Source organism: Eublepharis macularius, chromosome 1 (assembly GCF_028583425.1).
Source record: "Eublepharis macularius isolate TG4126 chromosome 1, MPM_Emac_v1.0, whole genome shotgun sequence".
NCBI lineage: Eukaryota > Metazoa > Chordata > Lepidosauria > Squamata > Eublepharidae > Eublepharis > Eublepharis macularius.
Genome location: NC_072790.1, coordinates 68693660 through 68720097, shown reverse-complemented (window position 1 = coordinate 68720097; position 26438 = coordinate 68693660).

Genomic DNA, 26438 nt, shown 5'->3' with positions numbered 1-26438 from the left:
GGACAAACATTTTCCATGTCTGTAAAAAAAATCACAGTCCATTGCATAAAATAGAAAAAACATAATCTGTTTTTTTCTATAGCAATTAAATCAGATTAATATGCAAAGAAGACATTATGACAAGATTTCCAAGAATATTTAAAGGGGGGGGGGATGTTTCTATAACAAATAAGCTTCTGACCGTGCCTTCAAACTAACAAAACAATGCAAAAGTAATCTCATTTATCTGTGGCCTGAATAGGGTGAATTACGAAGAAGTCTGTATGCTCAGTTCCACAAACTGTTGAAATATACAGTTTTGTGTTTGCCTTTAGAAAAAAGATTTGTCGGGATGCTGAGATGTTGCCTCAGTTCACCTAAGCCTGGAGAACAATAGTGTTTGGGATTTTCACATGAAAGCTTTTCTGAGTAGGTTACCCATGATGGCTGTGACTTATCAAATCAAGACCTGCTGCTGGACTAGGCAGTGTACATGACACATCATATATACAAGAGATGCTGCAAAAAGCACTTTGGTGATACATTCTTCAGACACTTCAAAAGGTAGTTTGAACAAATGGGTAATGCTGGTGTTTTGACCAGAAAACAATCCCATGATGAAACATAAGTTTCCAGAAAAAGTGTGATGACCACACATCAAAGGGTAATGGAAATTAGGTAAGCACAAAAATACTAGAACTAGTTAAAAGAAACATAACACAAAATCAATGTGGATGTGGTGGTTGTGGATTGCTAGTTCAGATGTCCTCATGGCCCAACTTAGCCTGCTCTGAAATTGCACTTGGAAAATTAGCTATTTTCTTTGCAAGAAGAATTAAATATAACAAATGGGAGCCCACAACAAAAGGTTGCGGATTGTGGATTCAGTTTTCTTTACAGTTGTCCAAGCAACCCTTCCCTGTTATTGTCCCATCCAACCCACCCTTCCCTGTTACTTTTGTCTGTCTCTGCCAAATATCTTGATCCTTCCCCTCCTTGTCAAACACCCTTACCCCTTTCTGCCCTATGTGTCGGAAACCCCCATCCTTTCCTTCCTCCCTCACAAACATCCTTAACCTCCCCCTCCCCTGCCTTGCAAATACCCTCTTCATCCCTGCCAAATTCCCTTACACTCCCTCTGCTTGGCTCCCTCACAAACATCCCTTTCTCTTCCCTTTCCTTCCTCTGTTTTCTTTCCCTCCTAAACACCCATACCCTTCTCCCCTCCCCCTGAAACATGTTCTCCCTTCTCCCTTTCCTACCTTTACCCAGGGCAGCTGCCTTCATCTGGGTGGCCCCAGCTGGACTCAGAACATTGTGGCTTTGGGGCACCCTCAGGGTAGCCTCCTCACTTGACTGCAGCACTGACTGCCACTAGGGCAGCTGGACTTGCTGTATCATTGGGCAGCCCCAGAGTGGCTCTTCTCACTGTGGTGTCCATCCTCGGGCTCTTCTTGCTACACTGCAGCATTGTCACCATTCTCTGCCTGCCGGTCTTTTCTGTCTAACTTGCAGCAGGGGAGAGGGAGGGCAGAGTAGACCTTGCCATTCTGCCAGCATCCTGGCACTTCCCCCAGCCCAGCCATGCTGTTTTCTGGGCTGGGCCAGCAAAAGTATAAAAATGCCAGCAAGGCCTCACTGGGCCACTCCCACACATACCTTTTTGGGGGGGGGGGGGTTAAACCCCTCTATATATGTTTGTGACTTTTAAAACTTTTCCACAATCCTGGGAGAAGGGTTGTTGCAGAAACCTCTAGCTGATCCTGAAGTAGCCCTGATCATTGTATACAAGCATCTGTACATGTCAGGGTACTTCTCAATTAGATATGTGATGTAGGTTTCCCACTGGATGTACCGGCAATCCTTTTTGATTGCATCCTTTGGTCATCCTCCATACAGTATTCCTACTTGTAGACCCCCAGTCTTGCTATCCCCCTTTTGAGCTCTTGGTGTTTTCCCACATCTGTAGTGATATTTCTGTCTCCCCTCTTTCCCCCGAAGCTGTACAGAAACTCCTGATAATCAATTGCCATGTTATTTAAATAGATATCACATCCTTCCTTGCAGAAGTGAATTCTACCATCCCTACACAGATGGTGCTTCACAAAAGATATACCCAGCTGCTTAATTACTGTGCCCCCTGACTTTCAATGCTCTTTATTTATTCCCTCTAGCTAATGCTGCACTAAAGTTCATAATTATTAGAGCTGGGTTACGAGCTGTGGCAGCAAGTAAATGCTTGCTTTCAATCATGGATTCATGTTAAAACCACAAGAATTCTTCTCTGCCTTGGATCATAATCTGAGATGCAGAAAATCTTATCTCTGCCTATCTCCCCCCTGTATTCTGGTACCTGTTTCTATTCTGTCCCTGTTCTCTTGATGCCTGAAAAGTGCATTCCTCCATGTTTTGCATTAAAGCAAATGAACAGGCCCATGGCCAACTGAAAACAAAAGGAGGCAAGGAAGTAGAAACATTCCTAGTTCAATCGTACTTGCTGGGAGCAATAGACAGCCTTTGGGGGGGAAAGGATTCACCTATACTAGCATTCAGATCAATGATCAAGGAATCCCAAATTTCACCAGAAAGCTTTTTGCCTCAACAACTTATATCACTGTTACTATGACTGACTATCTAAGCTAGGATCTGTGACCATATTTGGGTCAGCTAACTGCTCCATAATGGAGCAGTGTGATTATAACATTTTGGAGATGATTCCCATCTGGGTGAAGGTGGGAAATGGAGCTTCCTTTTCCCACATTTGTCCAAATTAGAATCTTCCCTGAAGTCTCATAACCCCTTTTCTAGAGCCTCCCAATTTTACTTTATTTTGGGTTCATGAACTGCCTCTTCTGAGATGCCCTTCCCTGTCCCCTTTCTAAGCTACACCCCCCCACCCCAATAACTTGAGACAAAATCTGCTCCCAAAGTTTGATTTTTGCCTGCTCAAGGACTTGTTGTCCTTTGTGAGCTGCCGTCTGGTACAAATTACATGGCCTTACTGCCTGGACTCATGGAACTACACATCAGTGCTGGATTTAGGTTTACCAGTCCCATGGTGGGACTGGGAGATCCATCACTCCCAGCCTACACCTCCCACAACTACTCACCTGGCTGTTGAGGAGGAGTGCAGGGATCGGGTCCAGGAGCTCTGGCGCATACTCCTGCACACTTTGGATCTCTTCTTGCATGACAAGGAAGAGCTCTAGAGCATGTGTGCACTTTGTGCACCTATGAGATAAGTTCCCCCCTTGTGCTCCTCCACAACACCCCTGTCCCTTAAGTTGAGCTTCAGAGGGCCTGACAAACCTAGCTGGACTCCTCTTGGATCCCCCAGGATTGGTAGATATATAACACCACTTCACTCTCCTCTCATCTCTTACTTTCTCTTTCACTCCTACCTCCTATCTCACTGCTTCCATGGGTTAACTTGCTCAGTCCTTGATATGCTTATAATCAATCTCACATCTAGATAGCAAATTCTTTTGATCTGAAACATTCCATGATTCCTTTTTAATAAAGTGATATTTTGATTTTCATCCCATTTGGGTGGGTGCTTACTTTTTCTTCCAAATTTGTGGTACTGCTTCACTGCTTAGTTGTAGATCCTTGTTATTGTGTGGGTCATTATTCTGGGTACAGTCAGCATTAAAATCTAAGTCTGCAGTTCCCTAGGTAATAAGTGATGGACTACAGAGAGAAAGGTCACTTCTTTACCTTGGGCTATTTTGGTGTGGGTATGGTTCTAACTGGAAAGTGGACATTATTAATACAGACATTTATCTAGGGTTCCTTGCATCTCTAATGACATATGGTACCACAAAAAGAATTGATATATAGCTTAAAGGAGATTCCAAAAGCATTAACTAAATACATATACTGAATTGCCCTGCCCCTACACAAGTCCAAACATTCATACAGCAAAATTAACTTTTGCAAATGTTGGGCATGGTTCCATGATCATATTCTCCTTTTATTCATTAAATGTTTGTCCATTTTTTTTCTCCAGGGATCATGGAGTGGCATTCATGATATACTCTATTTTATCCTTTCAGCAACCTTGTGAGGAAATGCATGAATTTGAGCATGGAAAGTCAGTTGAGAGCCTCTAGATAAAAAATAATAATAATAAAGAAATAATAGTAATATTATGGTGGAGGTCTGCTATAGACCACCAAGCCAGGCAAAGGACTTGGATGATACAGTCCTAGACAAGATTACAAAATTTTCAGAGAGATGGAGCATAGTCATCATGGGAGATTTCAGTTACTCTGATATCTGTTGGAAGTCAAAATCTGCTAAAAATGTAAAGCCTAATAAATTCCTGACTTGTCTTGCTGATGACTTCATCTTCCAGAAGGTGGAAAAGGAAATGGTCCCGACTTTGCCCACGGAGACATTTAGGTGGGACTATGTAAAGATTTGTGCCACTGTGCTCATCAACAAAAAATTCAGCCTCCTTGGAGAAATAGGAAAACAATGGAGAACCGCAATAAGGAATTATCTTTGCAACATGCCGGACACACCTCAGATGTAATGAACGGATTGTAACTCTAGTTCATTGTGTGTTATATTTTGATGATACTGTATTTATTTTGAAAGCATTACTGGTTAACATTGTGTATTATGTGCTTGAAGCGCTGAGCACTTTATCCATTGAAGATTATACAATTTGATATTGTTTTTGAGAGAGCTTTTGTTGTTGTGTGAGGAACCTTAAGAACCCAGAGTACCTCTATAAACAGCTTTCTAAACATCTGATAATTAAAAAAAAACATTTGAGAAACAAAAGGAGTGCCATATAACCAGGGATAAATGTAAACTAATTGCCGGTGCTTTTAGGGAGAGTGATAGAAAGGCTAAATCTCAGGATGAGCTTAGGTTAGTGAGAGATGCTAAACACAACAAAGAAAAGGTTCTTTGCTTATGTTCAGAGCAAGAAGAACAAGGAAGTGATAGGCCCACTGCATGGAGAAGAAAGTGGAATTTTAAAAAGTGATAAAGAGGGAGCAGAACTGCTCAGTTCCTATTTTGCCTTGGTCCTTTCTTGCAAGGGAAACTGTGTTTAATCTGGCAAAAAGAGAACACACGATGAAGGGATTTGCAGCTCAAGATAGGCATAAGGGTGGTATGAGAACATGTAGCTTCTCTAAATGAAATCAAGTCTTCAGGGCCAGATAAATTGCATCCCAGGGTACTAAAGAAACTTGTTATAGTTGCAAAGCTCTGTCTATTATCTTTGAGAATTCCTGGTGAACAAGAGAGGTTTCAGAAGATTGGAGTGAGGTAAACGTCCCCATGTTCAAGAAGGGGAAAAAGGAGGATCCAGGTAACTACCGACTTGTCAATTTGACATCCATACCTGGAAAGATTTTAGAACAAATCATCAGTCAGTCCTTGAGCATTTAGAAAAGGCAGCTGTAATTACCAAGAGCAAGAACAAATCATGTCAAAATAACTTTATCTCCTTTTTTGGTTAGAGTTACTGCTTTTTTGAATGAAGAGAATTCTGTGCACAAAGTTTATTGTGATTTCAGTAAGGCTTTTGATAAGGTTCCACATGATATTTGTGTTGAAAAGTTTGTAAAATGTGGTTTGGATCCTACTTCTGTAGGTGGATTTGTAACTAGTTAACAGATCGCACTCAAGGAGTGCTTGTAAATGGTTCCTCACCCTCTTGGAAAGGAAAGGAAAATGGAATGCCTTAGGAATCTGTCCTAGGCCCTGAGATGTTCATCATATTTATTAATGACTTGGATGAAGGAATAAAGGAGATCCTCATTAAATTTGCATTAAATTGAGAGGGGTAGCAATTCAGTAGAAGACAGAATCAAGATTCAGGATGATCTTGACAGACTGGAAAACTGGGCTAAAACTAACAAAATGAATTTCAATAGAAATTAATATAAAGTTCTACATTTAGGTAGGAAAAATCGAAGGTATAATTATAGGATGGGGAGAATTGTCTTGGCAGTAGTACATGTGAAAAGGATCTAGGGGTCTTAGTAGATCATACACTGAACATGAGTCAGCAGTGTGATGCAGTAGCTAAAGAGGCAAATGTGATTTTGGGCTGAATCAACAGAAGTATAGTGCCCAGATCATGGGAACTGACGTTATAATTTACTCTGCTCTGGTTAGAACTCACGTGGAGTATTGTGTCAGTTTTGGGCACCAGAGTTTAAGAAAGATGTTGATGAGAAGGAGAACAAAGATGGTGAGGGGAGTCCTCTGAGAAAAGGCTGAAGGAGCTGGGCATGTTTTGCCTGGATAGGAGATGACTGAGAAATGATATGATAGCCATTTTCAAGCATTTGAATGGCTATCATATGGAGGATGAAGCAGAGTTGTTTTGATTGCCTCAGAGGGTTGGACCAGAACCAACAAATTAAAATTATTTCAAAAGAGTTTTCAGCTAAACATTAGGAAGAACTTCCTGTTGGTTAGAGTGGTTCCTCAGTGAAACAGGCTTTCTTAGGAGGTGGAGGACACTCCTTCTTTGGAGGTTTTTAAGTAGAAGCTAGATGGCCATCTGTCACAATGCACATTCTATGACTCAGTATGAATTTAAGCAGATCATGAGAGGGAGGGCAGGAAGGAATGAACCAGTGCTCTCTTCTCATAGCCCTTTCTTATATGCCCAGGGTAATGCTGACTATCATTGAGGACAGGAAGGAATTTTTCTATAGGACAGATTGGCCAGGGATCCTGGAGGTTTTTGCCTTCTTCTCGGCATAGGGGTCACTGAGGGAGTGGGGCGAAAGTAACTGTGAATTCCCTGCATTGTGCTGGGGTTGGAGTAGATGACCTTTGGTGGTAACTTCTAGCTCTATGTTTCTATTTAGGTTTGCTTACAAGACAGTAACAGACCCATGGTCCTCCAGTGAGCTTCATGACAGTGTGGGGATATAAGATCTCTTCAGTTTCTCTGACCACTATACCACAATGACTCTTTTATGCCAGTGAATACCTGTGTGAAGTAGCTTTGATGGACTCATCAAATCTAACCATTTTGCCATTTGGGGCTTACAAACATATTACAATGCTTTATCAAAGATGTGTGAAATTAAATTTCTACATTATAATGTATGTGCACCAAGCTGCAGATGAAGCTATTAAGGGGGGGAAATGTATTCCCTGGTGGAATTTTGTGTCCAGCCAAATGTCAGTCCTCTATTATCCAATCCTTTAAGTCAAGCCATAAACCTAGGAAGATAAGAATTTGCAATGAAAAATAAGAGAATGGTTGAGAAACTGCCAACAGTAGTGGCACAAAATCACACTGCAATAATAGAGGCTGATAAAATCTACTGTTCTGACCATGCTAATTCTGATGGGAATGATCAGCATAGTAAGAACCCAAGAACTGATACATATTCCTTCAGAATGGTGACAATATAAATATAAAGGCATAGTTATCCTTTATTTAGTCAATAATGTACGAAACATGACAATTATTTTTCCTAGATTACTGAGAAAAAGCTCCATGTTCTCAGATTAACCCAACTGATTTTGAATAACTATAATTGTTGTCATAAAATTAACATCAATCAGAGTGCTTTCCTACATCTTGTTTCAGTGCCTGCTCCTAAAGCGGTCCATCTCCATTCATACTACTAAATGAAGTCAGTTCCCCTTATTAATTCCAGTGGGGATACACCCAATGGATATCTGGATGCATTAATATGTTTTATAACTATGACTAACGATGACACAAATATTCCAATCCAGTGTATCCTATTGAGTCAAAGTTGTGACTGTGGGCTCACTATGGCATAGAGGAGGCTGACCTGTGGCATGTGTTTTGCAGAAAGTAGCACATATTCAGACTGGGGCACATTGGTTCTTTAACTTATGGAAGTTTGCTAGCAGCCAGAAGCAATTTGAGGCAAGCCCCAGAAAAGCTGGCAAAACCAAAGAACCACTCAACAGGGACCCAACCAGAAATTGCCCAGGAGGAGGTGGAACATCAATTTATACTCATTTTCATCACTTTTGGCCACATTCACTTCTGGCATCACTTCAGTTTCTGTCATTTACTAGGTGCTCACTGAGGAATCAGTGATGGGGGACACAGTGAGTGATAATGGAACTCTCGATTCTAGTTTCTCATTTGGGGAAGCAGAATCCCAGGAACGATGAGATGTTGAATCTTCTTCCCTTGGGTAACCTACATAGTGCTCATTTTCATAGTTACCTTCAGGCCACCCTAAGGGAAAGCCTTCTTGATTAACATTCATAGATTTCTCTTCTACATCACTATCACTGAGACATCCAGGAACCAAGGCACAACACTGTGAGGGTTGTTTGTCTGCGAAATCAAGTTATACTTCAGTATAACTAGGAGAATTTCTAAGATTAATATCAGAATTGCAGAACGTATACTGTGCTGCCAGTTTTAGTTCCTTCAGGTCATTTGCATTTCTTACCCCTCATTGTTACTTCTGTGAAAACGCAATTCTTCAGATGCTCATTGATCTTAAGTTTCAATCTGGTCCAAATGGGAAAGGACCAAAATCCAGTCATGAAATCCACTCAAATCATCCCTAATTTTAAAATAAAACTGGAGTACACATGGTCTCCTACCACTTTGATGCACTTTGGTATAGTGGTTAAGAGTGCGGGACTCTAATCTGGAGAACCAGGTTTGATTCCCCACTCCTCCATTTGAAGCCAGCTGGGTGACCTTGGGCTAGTCACAGCTCTCTGGAGCTCTCTCAGCCCCACCCACCTCACAGGGTATTTTGTTGTGGGGATAATGGTAACACACATTGTAAACCGCTCTGAGTGGGCATGAAGTTGTCTGAAAGGCAGTATATAAATCGAATGTTGTTGTTGTTGTTGTTGTTATTTACTTAACTCAGGTTTTCCAGAGGCAATAGTATACATAAACACTCAGAAGATGTGAGAGAAGTCATAAATGAAGAAGGAATGAAAGAAAGAAGTGCTGTTTCAGGATCAGAAATCTCCAGAATATCTTTATTTATAATAATAATATGTTTATTGCTTTCCGGCCGAAGCCATAAGCCATACAAACACCAACAAAATATGAACTGTACACTTGAACATACCCAATTCACACAGACATAACTCGTCATTATCACTTTAAACTATCTAAACTCATGAAAATCTTGTTTCTTTATCACCGTGGCTAAAAAGGAAGCCACTATAGCAGAGGTTTGATTGTCAGGAAAGTTATCAGACAATAACACTGAGATTGCCCAAGGAAGGAAGGGAAGCTTTTTTTTAACATAATAGGAATAATAAATCTCTCTCTTTCCTTACTCCACTTAGGGCAAAAAACTATTATATGATCCAAGGTCTCTAACTTTCCTCGTCCACAGTCACAAACTCGTTCAGAATAAGGGAGTCCAGAGAAATGACCAGAAAGCACTTTAGAGGGGAAGGAGTTAAGTCTAGCCAATGTGAAGGCTCTGCGTTGAGCTGGAATCTTTAAAGAATAGCAATAAGATGGAATAGCCTCTGGGGGTGAAAGTCCCAGGGATAAGCCCAAACATGTACGTCTGGCTCTCTGGAGAGTACTGCTGTAATCGAGATCCTTTAGTTTTAATTTTATAACTCTTAGGGCCTCATTTGTCTGTAAAGATGTTATATCAATATCCAGAATTTTTAGTTTCTGGTTAATTAAATTAGTTCGGCTACTCTTATAGGTATCCTGCGAGATCAAATGTGCAAAACCTACTTTCCCTGAATTGTCCTTGTAAATTTCCTTGTTCAAGAACAACTTAAAGGCTGTAATCCATGCTCTCTTCTCAATTGAGGGTTGGGTGAATTCCACCCTAAGTGCAGTACCTGCTACGCATCTCGGGACTGCCGCTATCTCCCTCAAAAATGTGTGTAGAGGGGTGTCCAGGTTGTCAGATACACCTTCAATCCACACTCCACACCCGTAAAGTATCTGTGGGATAACCTTAGCATTAAAAATCCTAATGGCTGCTGGTATATGTTTTGCTCCTTTGGAGTAAAAGAATTTTTTAATTGCCATTGATGAAATGTTTGCGGCCTTCAGAGCAGCCTGAATATGTGGTTTCCATGATAGATTGTAATTAAAAGTGATACCAAGATAACTAAAGGAGGGGACTCTCTCCAAAGCCCCTCCCAGTACTCTTATCAATTTGGAGCCGTTATGGAAGGACCTGGAAAATCTCAGGACTTTTGATTTAGCATAATTAACTTTAAGTTTCTCATTATTACAATATGTGATAAATGCGTTAATGAGTGATTTTAAACCTAATTCTGTTTTGGAGATAAGGAGAGCATGGTCTGCGTATAAAAGAATCGAAATTGGAGTATTTGCTAGATAAGGGGGGTGTCTGGTATGTGATTTCACAAATGGAATCATATCATTAATGAATAGATTAAATAAGGATGGAGCCAGCAAACAACCTTGTTTCACACCTTTATAGGTTTGAAAACTTGGAGTTAATTGACCCTGCCAGTTGTACCTAATTTGGGCAGGAGTATCAGTATATAAGTTCATAATTAAATATAAAAGTCTTTTATCTATTGTAGATTCTGACAATTTACGCCACAATCTACAATGATTAATAGAATCAAATGCGGTCTTCAAATCCATGAAGGCCGCATAGAGTTTACCACCGGGGGGTGCCAAGTATTTCCTTGCTAGATGGTGTAAAACCAAACAATGATCCATAGTCAAGGCCCCTGTACGGAAGCCTGTTTGTTCAGGGTAGAGTACTGCTTCTTGAGCCATCCAATCCGTTAACCTATCAAGAAGTTGTGCCGCAAAGATTTTCCCTAGAATAGAAAGTAGACTTATAGGACGATAGTTATGAGGGTCGGACCTATTACCTTTCTTATAAATTGGGATTATAATTGAACACTTCCAGTCAGACGGCATGGAACCTGAACTATTTATTGATGAAAAGATGGGAGCTAAACAAGCCCCCAACCAATCAGGGTTCATTAGGAACAATTCAGGAGGGATAAAATCCAGTCTGGGTGCTTTGCCCCGTTTCAGACGTTTTATTATATTAGTTATTTGGCTTGGAGAGACCATTGGCCAAGTTCCAATGTTCTCATTTGAAAAGCAAGGTACTGTGATAGTGGTCTGTATAGGTTCTTTTGTACTCTGAAAAAGGGCACTGAAATGAGAAATCCACTGGTGTGTGGTAATATCTGAGTTTTCATGTGAGTAAGTAGATGAATTTTTGACTAGCTTCCAGAAAAGCTTATGATCATTTTTTACTGTCACTAGATGAAGGGATTCCCAGTCTTTCAAGGCTGCCAACTCTTTCTTCCTTTTAATGGTCTTCCTGTATTCTTGTTCAAGAAGTCTGATCTTTACAACTTCCTTCTGAAGACCTGTGATTTTAGCGACTCTAAACTGTGTTCTAATTAATCTCTTCAACTTTCTACATTCCTCATCATACCAATTATTACCCCTTAAATTAGGTGCAACATTTTCTTGCTTAATAACCCTCTTATCTACAGAGAAGAAAGATGACAATCTCCTCATCAACGTTCTATAATATTCCAACCCTCCTTGCGTTTCATCTGAATGGCAGTGTTGTGCCCAGCATATATCAGGCTTTCCTTGATTAAGCAGTTCAGCTATCTGGGACTCGATCTCGTGGGACCATTTGATAGATTTCTTGAAAAGGGTCCGATCTTGGGGGGGGGGGCATAGTGATATAGGTGGACATATCCATCTGTTGAGGTGTGAATTCAAGAATCAAAGGGAGGTGATCTCCCCCAAGATATTCACCTACTTCCACATTGGTGGTTAAGGAATGTAAGCTTGGGGATGCCATTAAATGGTCAACTACACTTAGACCATTAGATGTAATACAGGTGAAACACCCTGATTGCTTTATATAAAAACAATAAGTATTTTAAACCACTGTAGCCATGAAGGACAATATGTGTGCCATTGTTGTGTAGCTAAAAGGTCTAGGACCAGAGAGACTTGCGTTCAAACTCTCACTCTGCCATGAAGCTCATTTGGTGATCTTGGGCCATTCACCCTCTCTCAGCCTCAACTACCACACCAGATTGTTCTGAGAATAAAATGGAGAAGGGAAGAACTGGGGGGGGGGGGGTTGCCCTGAAAACTTTAGATGGAGAGGATAAAAATGTAATAAATATATAGAGTCATATTATAAATTCGTCTACTGTACATCAGGAATTTATCTATCTACCCCACCCCTGATCTTAGAGATTCACTGTTAAAAGCATATCTATCAAGGCCAGAGAATTCAGTGAGACTGGAAGAAAAATGCTAAAACAAGTGCAGTGAGCTAAGATATAGGAAGAGATGAGATTTAGCTTCCTTCACCTGAATATTCCTTCAGATTAGAGAATCATTCAGAGTTGATACAGTGTTGATAAGATAATATTAAAGAACAAAACCACAAAGGCAATACTGCAAAAGAATGAATGCTTTGATACCAGAGGGGCCATTAACTTTGTGGAGAACATGGTCAGCAGTCAACCATACCATTTTTGGCAGCCATGGTAATGTGTGAGCCAAGTCTTGGATCTTCTTACCTTATTGCCATTTTCCTTGAGCTACTGCCAAAGAGCATTGTGGCTCTGCTGTAGTTGGGGTGGTACCATTCCAGTCCTTCTGCCTAGCAGATTCCTCCCCCCCCCCCACATCTGCACAGTAGATGAAATCAGTGTCCCTCAGGGTCATGGATGGTCAGGTCACTTAATGAAATGAGGTTGGGGTGGGTGGGGGCTATGATGACTCCCATAAGACTGTGAAAATGTAAATGTATGAAATAACACCAATAACATGGATTTAGATGGTAAAACTTTTAAACTGATTAAAACATTTTAAAAGTATTTCTTTATCATCACTGATTGACTGATGGTTTTCTTCCTCTGCTTAGATGATCGTCTTCCAAGCAGTGCACAGAAATCACAGGTCATGTGGGGGATGGGGGAGGACCTAGGACTCCTGTTGAGCTGTGTGAGAAAGCAACATGCATGAAATTCTGCCCATTGTACTGTACTGTACTGTTTGAAAATGCAGAAAGTAACTTAATGATCAGACTTGAGCTGCTTATGAATAGCTTTAATGCTAGAAGAAAAGTCATCTCTACGTTCATGACCAGTGAGCAGAACATGAGCTGAACAGGTGGGGGTTGGAGCATCCCTAATTACTGTATGGAGATGACTCTTCAGCCATTTAGCAAGGCAACTTAATCCAAATCTATACTAAATACTTCAACATCATATATTTTACAACAAATAACAATACCTTTCTTCAAAGCATTATTTAAGTATTCAAATGCTGTTACATTATTAGAATTTTCCTCCATAGCTAAGCTATTTGTTAAACTTAAGGACATATGGCCTCTATTAACTTATTTAGCCTTCACTTCAAAGAATACCACAGATTTACAGCAAAATCAATTTCTAAATTAGCATTTTTTCTCTTTGTAATTGTCCTTCTAATTTTCTTTTTTACATGGTTCAGGTCAGTTAGAAATTAACCATGCTCTCAAATTCTAATGTTAGGTAGTAATTCCATTAACATAACCATATAGATGATATGAATTGACCTTCCCTGAACATTCATAATCTGTGCAATTGGTTATTTTGCCCTCCTATAAACCAAAACAGCACCCTATATTAGGGATGCTGCAAATATTGCCATGAATCTGTTTGACAGTTGAAGTTCAATGGTGTCAAATAGATGCAAGTCCATCACTCAATCTGTTTAATTCTTGTAGAACAGCCACAAACAACTGTTGTATTGGTTTTTATCAGGTTTTTGCAATAATACGGATGTGCAAAAACACATTCACACTGCACAGGGGTCATTGGCATCACTAAGGTCTATTTAGATGGCCTCCTGAGAGTAAGATTTTATTGAAATACAATTTCAGTTAGGTATCTGTGTTGGTCTGCGGTAGAAGAGCAGGATCTGAGAACAGTGGCATCTTGGAGACCAACAAAGCTCCCTTTGAAGAAGGGAGCTTTTACTATTGAAATAATGGAAACTATGAATGATTTATATCATTGTGAGTCATCTAATGGTCTATTAAAACAATTCCCTGATGAAAGAAACAGTTACACAGCAAGGATGGGATGGGTGTGTGGGCAGGAATACAAATCAATTAGGCTGCGTGAGAATGTGCATTCAGGAAAAAAAAACAATTGTACTGAACTGCCTGTTTAGAAAGTAATCTCCTGCGGGGAGGCAGAATAGAAGTCTAAAGTAAATAAAATAAATAAACAAATAAAATATGGTGAAGGGATGTGGTGTATCAGTCTATCAACAATGATGAACAGATCAATGAGCTATTGAACCGATCATTGAAAAAGATCCCTTTTCATGACCAGAGAAAAGGATGAAAGCTGAACTTGTAAGTCCTCAAACACCCTTACCCTGTATATGCAATGCTTCCCGCTTTAGGTTCTGACTTGATACTGTTTATTTATTTGTATTTATTTAAATTTATATTCTGCTCTCCTTGCAAGCTGGCTCAGAGAGGATCACAATAATACAATAAAGACATGGTAGCATAAATTAAAACATAAATCAGTAAACAAGCCATTTAAAAAAGCTGGCATATATTGCACAGTCCATCAAGCGGTAACAAATCCATGGGGCAGGATGGCCAATTTTCCATTGTGGTAGGGGTATCTGTGTAAAATATGACATAAAGCTGAATTATTCCTTCCTTCGTTTGTTCCTCCTTTGTAACTATCATTTTAATTTTATATTTGCTAGCAACTAGAGAAATAATGCTAGAAATACTGTTTTGTCAGTCACTGAAACAGAAATGTAGCTTAGTGATTAATAAGCACCATTTTAGCCAAATGCTTCACTCAATTGCCCCTGTTTGTTCACCAGTGCACACCCAGGGCTCTTATATGCGTCTTTCTCCATTGGCTTCAATGAAGTGGCAGCTCTTTGTATACAGCCGTGAATCTGTGAACCTCTTGTATGCCTAATGAAGCCCCTGCACGCACAAGCACGCACTGATTAAGAACATATGACTGCTAACATGTGACATGTGACCCATGCATTTACAGCGCATAAGAATCAAGGTGGTAAACAGGCAGTTTAATCCCCTGTACAGAATTAAATGAATAACTAACTAAAAGTTCAGCTGCCTTAGTTCACTTTGGCTTGTATCCTTTTATAGTTAATTACTGCAGGATCATGACAACACCGAGAATGTATTGATCACCAGTAAATTGCAGGCAGCATCAGCCTATTTTAAGTGGAATTTCTTTTTCAGGGTTCAGCTAATGGATCATTCTGAGTATATCTAAATTTTGGTGCATAATTCAAGCAATGTATGTAAGTACATGGAACTAATTATGCTCCAGTAGCAAGCAAGCACATTTTCTTGGGCCAGCGTAATTACACTGCCATTATGGTCTCAGATTTATTATTGTTTCTACTCTCTTATCTTCTGCCAATCCAGGTTGAGCTGATTAGCTCCAATGCCTTCATCCTTTCCTTTGTTATCCCTTCTCCCACATGCAGCCATCTCCGTTCCTTACCATTTCTAGTTTTAAGAACTTTCATTGCAGCAGTTTTGAGACTACCAGATCCAATCCCCTAAATTTATTCTGTATTCAGTCACATAAAACTACATTTATGTTACACTTAGGGGTTTTTTTGTTGTTTTTTTTTTAATTTGCTCCATTTTATTAGAAAAAATACTCAGGCAAGGTCTACAATCATCTGTCAATTATGAATGGCATACAAGAAACTCATGAAGCAGTTTTATGTAGTGGTTAAGAGCGTGGTACTCTAATCTGGAGAGCTGGGTTGATTCCCCACTCCTCCACTTGAAGCCAGCTGTGTGACCTTGGGCTTGTTACAGCTCTCTGGAGCTCTCTCAGCCCCACCCACCTCACAGGGTGTTTGTTGTAGCGATAATAATGACATACTTTGTAAACTGCTCTGAGTGGGCATTAAGTTGTCCTGAAGGGTGGTATATAAATCGAATGTTATTATTATTAAAATTTTAAAAATACAAACTATATCTGAAAACACCTAATTGGCAATTTTATAACTTCTTTAAAAATCAAAGCAATTGCAAATGACCATACAAGATAAAGCAGTAACTGAAGTGCTCAAGCAAATAAAAAATAGAAACTGCATGTGTTTTAAATAGTTACATTGCTACAGTTCTTTATGAAATACCTTTATTGAACAACTATTCACACTTTGTGAACTATTATGAAATAATAGTTAGTCAGACTAGAAGTTGGAAGAATCCCTACTCTGCCACAGAAGTTGACTGGGTGACCTTGGGCCAGTCACACACACTCAGCCTAGCCCACCTTACAGGATTATTGTAAGGATAAAATGGAAGAGAAAAAAACAATGTAAGCCACTTTGTGTTCCCATTGTGGAGAAAGGAGAGGATATAAATGATGTAATAAATAAAATGAAAATTAAATGCAAGCAAAATGTGTTGTGCCAAAGGAAAAGGGAATCATTTAGGCCAAGGAAAGACCTTTTTCTTTCCAGGGAGTTGATTCTGATATGAAATGAGCTCTGTTGCCTTTGGTGCCCATACACATTTTATATTGTCATCCCTTATAAAATTTGCAGCTTTTTGTAACACTTCCACCTTCTCCACCCAAAAAACTGTTTGTTATGACATCTGAATATACTCACTGTCTTATCTGATCAAACAGGGGTTTAACCATGACAGGCACATAGATCAAGGATTCCTGAACACCTGCCTGTTTGGCTAATTTTCTGTTTGCCAGATGTAAACAGGAAGCGGATTTTTTGACAGGCTCTTCCTAGACCTATTTTATGGCTGTCTGGAAGGTTGCTTCACCCATTTCTTTCTAAATATTAAAGCACAACATAATCAGCTCTTTGAGTTCTACTCCCCCACATCCTTGCTGTACAATACCCTGCTCAGCATGCAGTTGTTTAAGAGACAGGTCAATCACTCACAAATGGTATAAACCAATTGTAAATAAATACTTTTTAAAAAACCCTCTCACTATGACCTTTTTCTGTAGGGGTTCTATGGGGCTACCTTATGAACCAAACTTACAAGACAATTGTAAGTTAAGAAATTTCTTTAAGTCAAGGCCTTTCAACAAACAGAACAATACAACTAGATTTTTATAACTAAACACATAGGTGTAAAAGCGAACAGAAACTTGCAGTGAATAATGTCTTTGAAGTCTATCAAGTAACTAGTTGCCTCTTGGCACTACTTCGGCATGGGCAAAGTCCAATTTGTTGGGTGCTCCAAATGCTAGAATCTCTTATTAGTCCTCTTGATTATAGGAACAAACTAGAACCCAGGCTTCAGTGTTCAACATAGAAATTACAGCCCTGCAATAATAATATGATTCCAGTAGTCATACTACATGAAATATAACACCCCATCCCTTTTTACTCATTTATTTTTACATACAATGTGTTTAGGGGTGCCATTCCCCTGCTCCCACCCTTCCCCCACACCCATTTATTTGGCTGGCGGGGTGTGTGTATTCCCCTGGGCGCTCACCCTGGGTGGTGTGGTCTGTCTTCGGGCAATGTGGCACGCTCCCATGCCCACAGCGGCCCGATTCGGGCCGAAACACACCTCGCAGTGGGACTGTTTCAGGCCGAATCATGCCCTGCAGTGGGTCAATCCAGACCGCAGGAGTGCTTCCAGCTGCCGTTTCATCCTGTGCAAGCACATCACTTCCTGGAAGTGATGCCATTGCGCAAGCTGGGAGCATGTGCACATTGTGTGCGTGTGCAAAATAAGAAACAAAGGGCCAAGCAAGGTAGGTGCCAGGCTCCCAATCTCAATAAAGCTGTGGACTTTTCAGCTCCACTTGGTGTCTGCATTTTCTGTTGCCTTGCTCCCTGCCCCCAACTCCTTGAACTGGCTCTGCAACCCCCATTCTCCCAATTTGGATGAACTTTTCCAGAAAATTCAAGAAAATTTTCTCTCAGGTGGCTTCTCCAACCAGTAGAACTATTACTGATCCTTGGTGTTCTGAGGAATTAGGAAAAATGAGGCTGATTGGCAGAGAGCTTGGGTATAAATAAAGGAGAATATTGGTGGTGGTGAGTGTCATCATGTCCTTTCTGACTTATAGCAACCCCTGGTGGGGTTTTCATGGCAAGAGACTATTAGAGGTTGTTTGCCTTTGCAATTCTGGCCTTCGTTGGTGGTTTCCCATCCAATTACTAACCAAGGCTGACACTGCTTAGCTTCTGAGAGCTGCCAAAATTGGGCTTGCCTGGGCTATCCAGGTCAGGCAAAGAAAAGTATTACAATATGGTAAATTGGTTGTACCAGTTGTCCCTAGTCACAATACATGTTGTTCTATGTTGAATCCAATTAGCATTCCTAACAATTTGATATTGGAAGAGCAAATTTTTGTGATAATGCCATTCTCAACTGCATAAACTGGGAGGGGGTGGAGTTACTATAATCCATATCACTATTTAAAATGGAACACAAAGCTCCAAAGGGGGGCAGGACGGGGGGTGAAGCCTTATGCAACTCAGCCAATGACAAGGAGTAACAATATGGGTCATTTCTACTTATAGTGGCCATTGCTTTAGAATTGGAATTAAGTGATCTGATTTTGGGGACGTATTTCAAGCTGGCAGGAAGTGGGATAGATAATTCAAAATAGACCTTGTCTGCTGTCTGGTGAGTTTCTAAATAGGTTGTCAGGAAAATAGGGGTTTACTAGCATGCACATAGGGCTAATTGGCAATAGATGAGAATAAAAGGAGGTTTCCCAAGCCAGCTGATCATTGGCTCTGTGACTGTGTTACCTGAAATAGTCTCCTTGCATTAAATATGATTTGAGGGGGGGTGGAACTAGCTCGCAAGGAAGACGGCTATGCGAGAGGCAGTCATTAGAATCGAATCACCTGTGTCTATGGGGTCCCAATCCCAATAAGCCAAGCGAGTCTGGTGCTTCAAATCAATCATCAACTTTATTAAAGAACAGAACTTCATGCACATACACACCAGTTACTGGGGGAAGATAATCACAGAGAGAGAGAGAGAAAGAGAGTTCTAGGAAATATAGCCAGACATGTGGGAATAGAGCAAGAGGGTGTAATTATATCTACCTAGCCTGGAGAAGGGGTCCAGTCCATGGAGGAAAAGAGTAGCTTCAAATGCCAGCATCCTTGGCCAAGAGAGCAAGAGGCTTAGGGAAGTGACCCTAAGGGAGAAGCCAGAAGGCTTGCATGATCTGAATGGGGCCAGGGCCTACCTTTATAGGTAAAATGTGCCCTGAGGTGGAGGAGCGTCCTCCTAGCAGTTAGGACAAAGACTCCAATGGTTAGTTCTTGGGTTGGACAAAAGGTTTGATGGCTCTGGTTGATGGCTACCAGGGAGTGTGAAAGCAAATGCAAAGCGTGTTCCAGTGATTGCACAAAGGAATAGTTTTCTGATGAAGTACACTGGAGCTAGGTTGAGTGTTGTTAGGGAGGAGATGCATTGTGCCAGGAACGACTGTACATGCTTATGAATGCCAATTGATCAGTTCCTCAATCACAAACGGGAGATCTCATCAAGGAAAGAGGGAGAGGAATGTGCTAAATGGGGTTGACCCTGCGAGACCTTTATCGCTCTGGACCTTCTGGAGCTTGGGAGGATAGCAAGTCCAGTTGCATCACAATACCTCTGCATTCCAGTGCGGCATTCCTTACATGCCTGGTTCTCCAGAGTGGGATCTGACAATGGCAAGGGCTCTCTGGTGGCTGTGCTGCAGCCATTTTAAACTCCAGAGGCTTGTACACTTTTAATATCATGAGCAGTCATATAAAAACTGCTATTAAAATGGCAGAGTCCAGGCTCACTGCTTACAGCTGGGTGGAACAGGGGAGGAGATGAGGTTTGTCATCACAGTTTTCTGAGGCTAAGATACAAAGCCAGAAGTAAAATTAGCTGAGTCTGGAGTTGGGGTTACATTGCCCAGAAATGCTGGCAGCCAGCTTGACTTCCCTTATCCTACCCTGTACTTACAAGTGAATGCTTAAGCATGGAGACCAGATATTCATACATTTAGTTCATAAATGATGTCCAGCCATTGGCTAGAACTCTGTAAGGTGGGAGGAGACTGTTTTTGAACATTTTGACATGATGCTATTTCATATTTTCCAAAAGTATAAAGTACCCGGTTTTGTTCCTGGATGGATGCCATAAATGATCATGAGGTGGCATGCCTAGAATTTATGCAGTTCTCAGAGGCACCGAGAGTATGGCAACTCTACCTTGGAAATAGTACTGTGGTCAAAGGGCCAGACATCCCAATAACACACACTTCAAGAACCCAGGAGATCATCAATAGCCTTTTACCATCCTTGGTGATGTGTCTTTGTATGTCCGTATGCCCATTTGGGATGTGTACGAGAAAATACAATTTCTTCAGTCCTCTTAAATCCTTGCAGATATTACTTCTAGCCTTGCCCCACTAGTAATTCTGAAATATTTGACCTTCTAAAAGGAGTTCACACTCAGCTCCCTTAGTCAGTGATTCCGGAAATAAATATTTGATCTCTTCATGTTTATTTCAGTGCATGTTGGCTGATTTTTTTTAAAAAATGTATTAAGCAGTAAAATACAAATTTTGTCCTCTGTCAGATTGTGCTGAGCAACATCTTGTCCCTGTTAAGATTTTTTTTAAAAAAAAATGGTCATCAGCATAACTAACTTGGGTTTGACATAAAACTACCTTCTGTAAATTGTATGGATTTGGTAGAAAAGACAGCAGTCTGCTTCCTGATGAGGCTGGAATATTTCAGAATGCTCTCTGGATTGTATCCAGCCACAGTCAATCCCACAAAATCCCCCTCTGTACTGTAGCCTATCCTGCATTCCTTTTGTTCATGCTGGTCCTATGACCCTAGCATAGCCTTTTTGGTGGTTAGTAGGGACTCCTCCATTTTTTACCAGCAGAAAAGCTGATTGGATCCAACTCCATATGATCTATAGTCCTGTGAATGTAATAAAAGGTATTTGTATTGAACCATAAGTTCTTAAAGGATTGGTCTATGTATTTGTATTCTTTTAGTTGTTCACATAAGTCTAGTTACTTTTACAGAGTGCTTGAACTTTCACCTCTTTAGAGGTAACAGAGAGAGAGAGACTTCAGCAGTCAAATCCTACTCTTTGTAGTAAATTTGTCAGAAAGTACGGGGAATCAATTCTTGAGACTGCAGAAGGTTTCACTGATACGTTTGTGAGGGGAATAGTTAATAGAATTGCTATGTATATTGCAAGCTATAATGCAACTAAAATAAACTCTGGCATTGTGGAACTCAAGACTAAACAACTTTTAGGGTTCCTATCATTCCTTAGGCAGATCTTTGAAAGGGGCTGTAGCAGACACTTGTAGCAAGACATTTACAATTAATGGTATAATATGAAAAAGAATATGGTTTCAATCAAGACGTAGTTTTGTGTGATACCAGAAACAGAACAACAATGGGGGGGGTGGAGTTTCATATAGCTTTTACCAGATCACTATTTTTGTCATCAAGCCTCCATTTTTGTCATCAAGCCTACATTTGGGTTGGCCTTTCTCTTTTCCCTCCATCTTGTTTCTCACACTTTGTATGTGAATGACCTCAAACTGCGTTTCATTAGCCCCCTCCACATGTGAGGCAGAGATAAGTTGTACACTGACATGATAGAGAGGGAGCAACAGCAAGGTTCCTCTAGTTTGATTTTATTATTGCACAGTAGAAGACAGTGAGGATCCTAGTTAGATACGGAGCTATCTAAGTACCAAACTTTTTTAGACTATTTCTCTTTTTAGGATTAATCAAGGAGCTTCACAGCCAAAGACTCTTCTTTTCTGCTTTGATTTTCCTCCTTCACAATAAGATACCAGTTACATCATTTTAGTTCATAAGTCAAGACAGGACAGTTTGCAGCTACTTCCTGCATTTCATATTTTGGTTTGCTCGTAAATTTCCCCTCTTATCCTGATTTGCAGAAATCTTCATAGCACAAGATATCTTCTTGCCACACCTGCCAAGCAACAATCTGTCTTAGTACACTTGAGTTCTCTTTACTTTATCAAGCTCATGAAAACTGAAACTTTTGTATCATGTTCAGTTTCAAAATCTGTAACGGGAACTGGAATCTACCACCAAATGTGTTTTCTGATAATTTACCTTCATGTATTTCTATAGAGGCATCTCTTTCCTGGCAAACATCACCTGTTTTCTCAGCTTTTTCTCTTTACTTCTCTGGAACTTCACCTGGACTTATTTCCTTGGGATCTCTATTTCTGAACCTACCAAGCAACCCTCTGCTGGCTTTAGACCATCCTGGTTTCAGCAGATCCAGGGATCCTTTTTGGATTATTACCTGCCTAGACACAGTGCTTCCGTTGCTGGATTTGGGGCTGGAATCTTGTTCTGACAGATGGTCTTATGCTCGTCTCATTTAAGATTTTATTCTGTTTGTATATTTGATTTTATTTTGACTGCTTGAGTGCATTTTTATTCCCCCTCAATAAACTGTCTCAATTCAATATATTTTATTCCTCCAGAATCTGTTCAATGTTGTTTAGTAGTTTCATTGAAAATGTAGGGTGATCTCAGTCCAGATTTGGACTTGCTTTTCTCTGCCTAGTCTTCAAATACTAAGGCAATAAATACTAATGCAGCAAAAAGGTTTCTTTGGCCCTCTTATCTATTGGGGGTGAAGTTGGGAAATGGGCCCATTTACACCAACGTGTGTCCAACACACAAGACAATGCTATCCCAACAGTCCTCACATCCTGTGTACCAAGCCCTTCCTTTACCAGAATTGTCTGGTCATTTTCTAAGGGCTGCTTTGTGTGGAATGATTATTATTCAGTATAGGTTTATAAACACAGATTGACCATGTCCATTAACTATGGAAATGTACATGCATTAATAATGGATGTCTTCTTTTAAAATATATGCAAGAGGATACATGAATTTTAAATTAAAATGTCATGATTTATGTATGTGTACATTTCAAGCTGACATACTATGAAGAGTATCTATACCTGATGATAAATATCTTAAGTGGAGCAGGTTTTTTTAATCTCTCTGGTGAAGCATGCCTGGGTGGACTTTAAGAGCATTCCCACAAATTGGAGTCAGTTTAATTCATGTGTGTATTTTTTTAAAAATCTTGGTTAGTCTTTTGTTTCATACAACAGGCCTCATTTTTCATAGCTTTCATTAGGAACACTGTAGAAATCTATCATGTCCAATTTCCAATTCTAGTACCAAAGAGGGGTATCCTAGGATCTTTTCATGTCCAATTCTATTTGATTTCATTCCATCCTGGAACAAAATATTGCTGGTTAGATGCAAAAACTCTTCAGTTTCTGCTGCTCAGAGAGAAATAGATGCAGTTAAATGTACAACATTTTGCGCAAACTGTTTTCAAAGGACAGCAGCACATGATAAGAGATTTTGAGTAAAAACCATTAAGAGCTTTAGTGAAAATGATAATCTCAAGAGATTTGTGTATAAAAGTTTCAAACAGGAACAGTATAAGCGGGTGAGCTCTTCCCCTCCCTAAATTCTATAGCTAGTCTAAGAAAAGTCTCTTTCATGTAGCCGTGAAAATCACAAGTAGTTTTAAACTACTTGTCAGGTTTATCTCTACAGTAAAGGGGCTTCTTACAGTAGAGATGATGAAAGGGAAAAGCATGTCAGTTTCATCACTACTGTTTTAGCAGCATAGGACAGTCAGTTGTCTGAGTGTAAAAGAAATATTACTTGTTCCCCTCTGCAAGGGCTGTAAAGAGATGGCTCTTTGTACCTTTTATAGAAGATACTACATAATGAAACTCAAACAGATCCTCTTTAGTCTAGAGAAGCATTTTGTAAAGGAGATAAGACTGACAACAGGTACACAATCACTTATCATTTTCACCTTTCCTGAGAAGGGTCTCTGCCCAGAGTAAGGGGGGGGGGACTTGCCAATTTCACCATAATAACATAATAATAACCCTGACCTGGATAGCCCAGGTGAGCCTGATCTCATCAGATCTCAGAAGCTAAGCACGGTCAACCTAGTTAGTAATTGGATGGGAGACCTCTAACGAAGACCTGGGTTGCAGAGGCAGACAATGGCAAACCACCTCTGGTAGTCTCTTACCATGAAAACTCTGCCGGGGGTGCCATAAGTCAGCTATGACTTGAGGATACCACACACATACAACATAATAATAATGATATTTGATTTATATACCACCCTTCAGGACAACTTACCCACTCGGAGGTTTACAAAATATGTTGTCATTATCCCCACAACAATCACCCTGTGAGGTGGGTGGAGCTGAGAGAGCTGTGACTGACCCAAGGTCACCCAGCTGGCTTCAAGTGGAGGAGTGGGGAATCAAACCCGGTTCTCCAGATTAGAGTCCTGCCACTCTTACCACTGTACCAAACTGCTCTTTGCAACTTTTGCATGGGGTGAAATAAGACACAGTAAGCAGTGAACTTGCCAGGACCAGCAAACATTGAAGCTGTTTTTAGTGGTGGGAAAACACAGGCATGCTCAGAAGATGTCTGAAAATTTCACAGATATTGGAGACACTCTGCAGAGTTTCTATGGGCATCCAACATCCTGGGTCAGGAAGTGGCAAACTCAGCACAAATAAAGGGACAGGTTCAGCACGTCCCTTGCTTTTGACCATGCCACTGTATAATGAAACAGAATGCCTCTGATCTCCAGGGAATTGTATGGATGCCATTCCTCCTTTGAACCAAACAGGTATTTGGGGGTGGGGGTGGTCAGTATTTGAATATTCTAAGGTCCTTCAAAGAAAGGTAGATATACAGCTATAATGAATAAATAATAAACACAACATTTAGGTCTCAGAGAATAGCCTGAGGGCACATGCTACTGCATTGTTCAAACCAAGCAGGTCTCACCTCTGTCAGTGCTTAAAAGGAGGATTGCTTGGGAGCCTTGTGCAAGCTGCTCCAAGGAATGAAGAATGAGAAAGTAAGGTTTTTTTCCCAAGTGTGATTCATAAATATGGATTTTCTGTGAAATACTTTTGGAAGTGCTATTTTCCTGTAGATTCCCTGCCATCCCATTATTCCTTGGGGATATTCAAAATGAATCACCTGAGCAGAGGCTAATGGGGGCAATTGTTCAAATAAATTGTTCTGTTAGAGAGCGGGAAATACTTGTTTCTAAATAATAAGCACTTAGGAGAACAGCAGCCATTGCATCCCCAGAGAGAGAGCTAGACAAGCCTGTTGGCCTTTGGAAGGTGTACAAAGGTTCTGGAGGTTTTGCAGATGTGTGCAAGTTTATAAGCATCTGACTAAGTAGAGAAGATTCCAGCTAATACTGCTAAATGCACATCTGGTTTTGGATTTATTCCTGGATGTGTGCGTGCATGCATGCTTTATTCTTGAGTTTTGCTTGGATCAGGTTTTGTCAAAATGAGGCCAAGGTCTCAGTGGACGGAAGGAAAGCTAGTCATTCTTACACAGAATGCTGAGCTAATAATACTGCATCCCATAGCAAAGAACAATTAGATTGTAATTGATAAATAGGGGTGTATGAGTTCTTCAGCAGCTAATTTGAGTCAAGTTGCTAAAGCAAGTCACAGGCAGTTTTTTTTAAAAAAACAAAACAAAATGTAGATAATGTAATACTTATGTTGTTTTGAAAGGCTATGCACACTAATTACTTTTTAGATCAATAATGAGCACAGAAATGTTCTTTGGTTTCAGGGGATGAGTTCTCTTATTTGGATTTGACTGGGTTGAGATACATTCCCAAACAATTTTAAATACTTCTTTAACTTCAGCCAGGACAATAGTACAACAACTGCAATTTACATAGCCTGTTGGAACATTTGGAACTCTTCACATACATTATTTTAGTGATCCTTACAATCCTAAAAGGTCAGTTGGACCCAGCAGTATTATCTCGGGGTTCTAGATGGGGAGGGGGACTGAGATTTGATAGGATGTGTGCCTAAAGTGATCATGGCAGAGGGAAGTCAAAGCTTTTGGGAGATGATGTCCTTCGAAGCTTTTGGGAGATGACATTCATGCTGGTTACTATCTGACTATATTGCAGCTGAAGGATCCCCTGAGGAAACTGCGAAATGGGCCGCTCGCTAGCAGCCTGTTGGGGCCAATTTTGAGTGTTGCGTCTTCTTCTGGACCCAGGGTGATCTACAAAATAAGAAAATTATACAGTTGTTATCAGGACTCTCTTATATGAAATAATTACTTACCTCAGTTCCGGGTCATAGTGTTGTTTACCTGCAGTTCAAGAACTTTGTTACATTGTACCTCCTTTTATGAATATACATTATAAATAGGATTATATTTGTTGATATTTATTGCTATATCTTGGCAGTCATTCAATCAAGTGATTTATTCATATGTAACTTTTGATACTGCTATTTATTGTTATTTATTGTACTAGGCACCTTGCACCTTTGCACTTTAAAGATATTGTCTTTACATAATAGCGTGAATTATT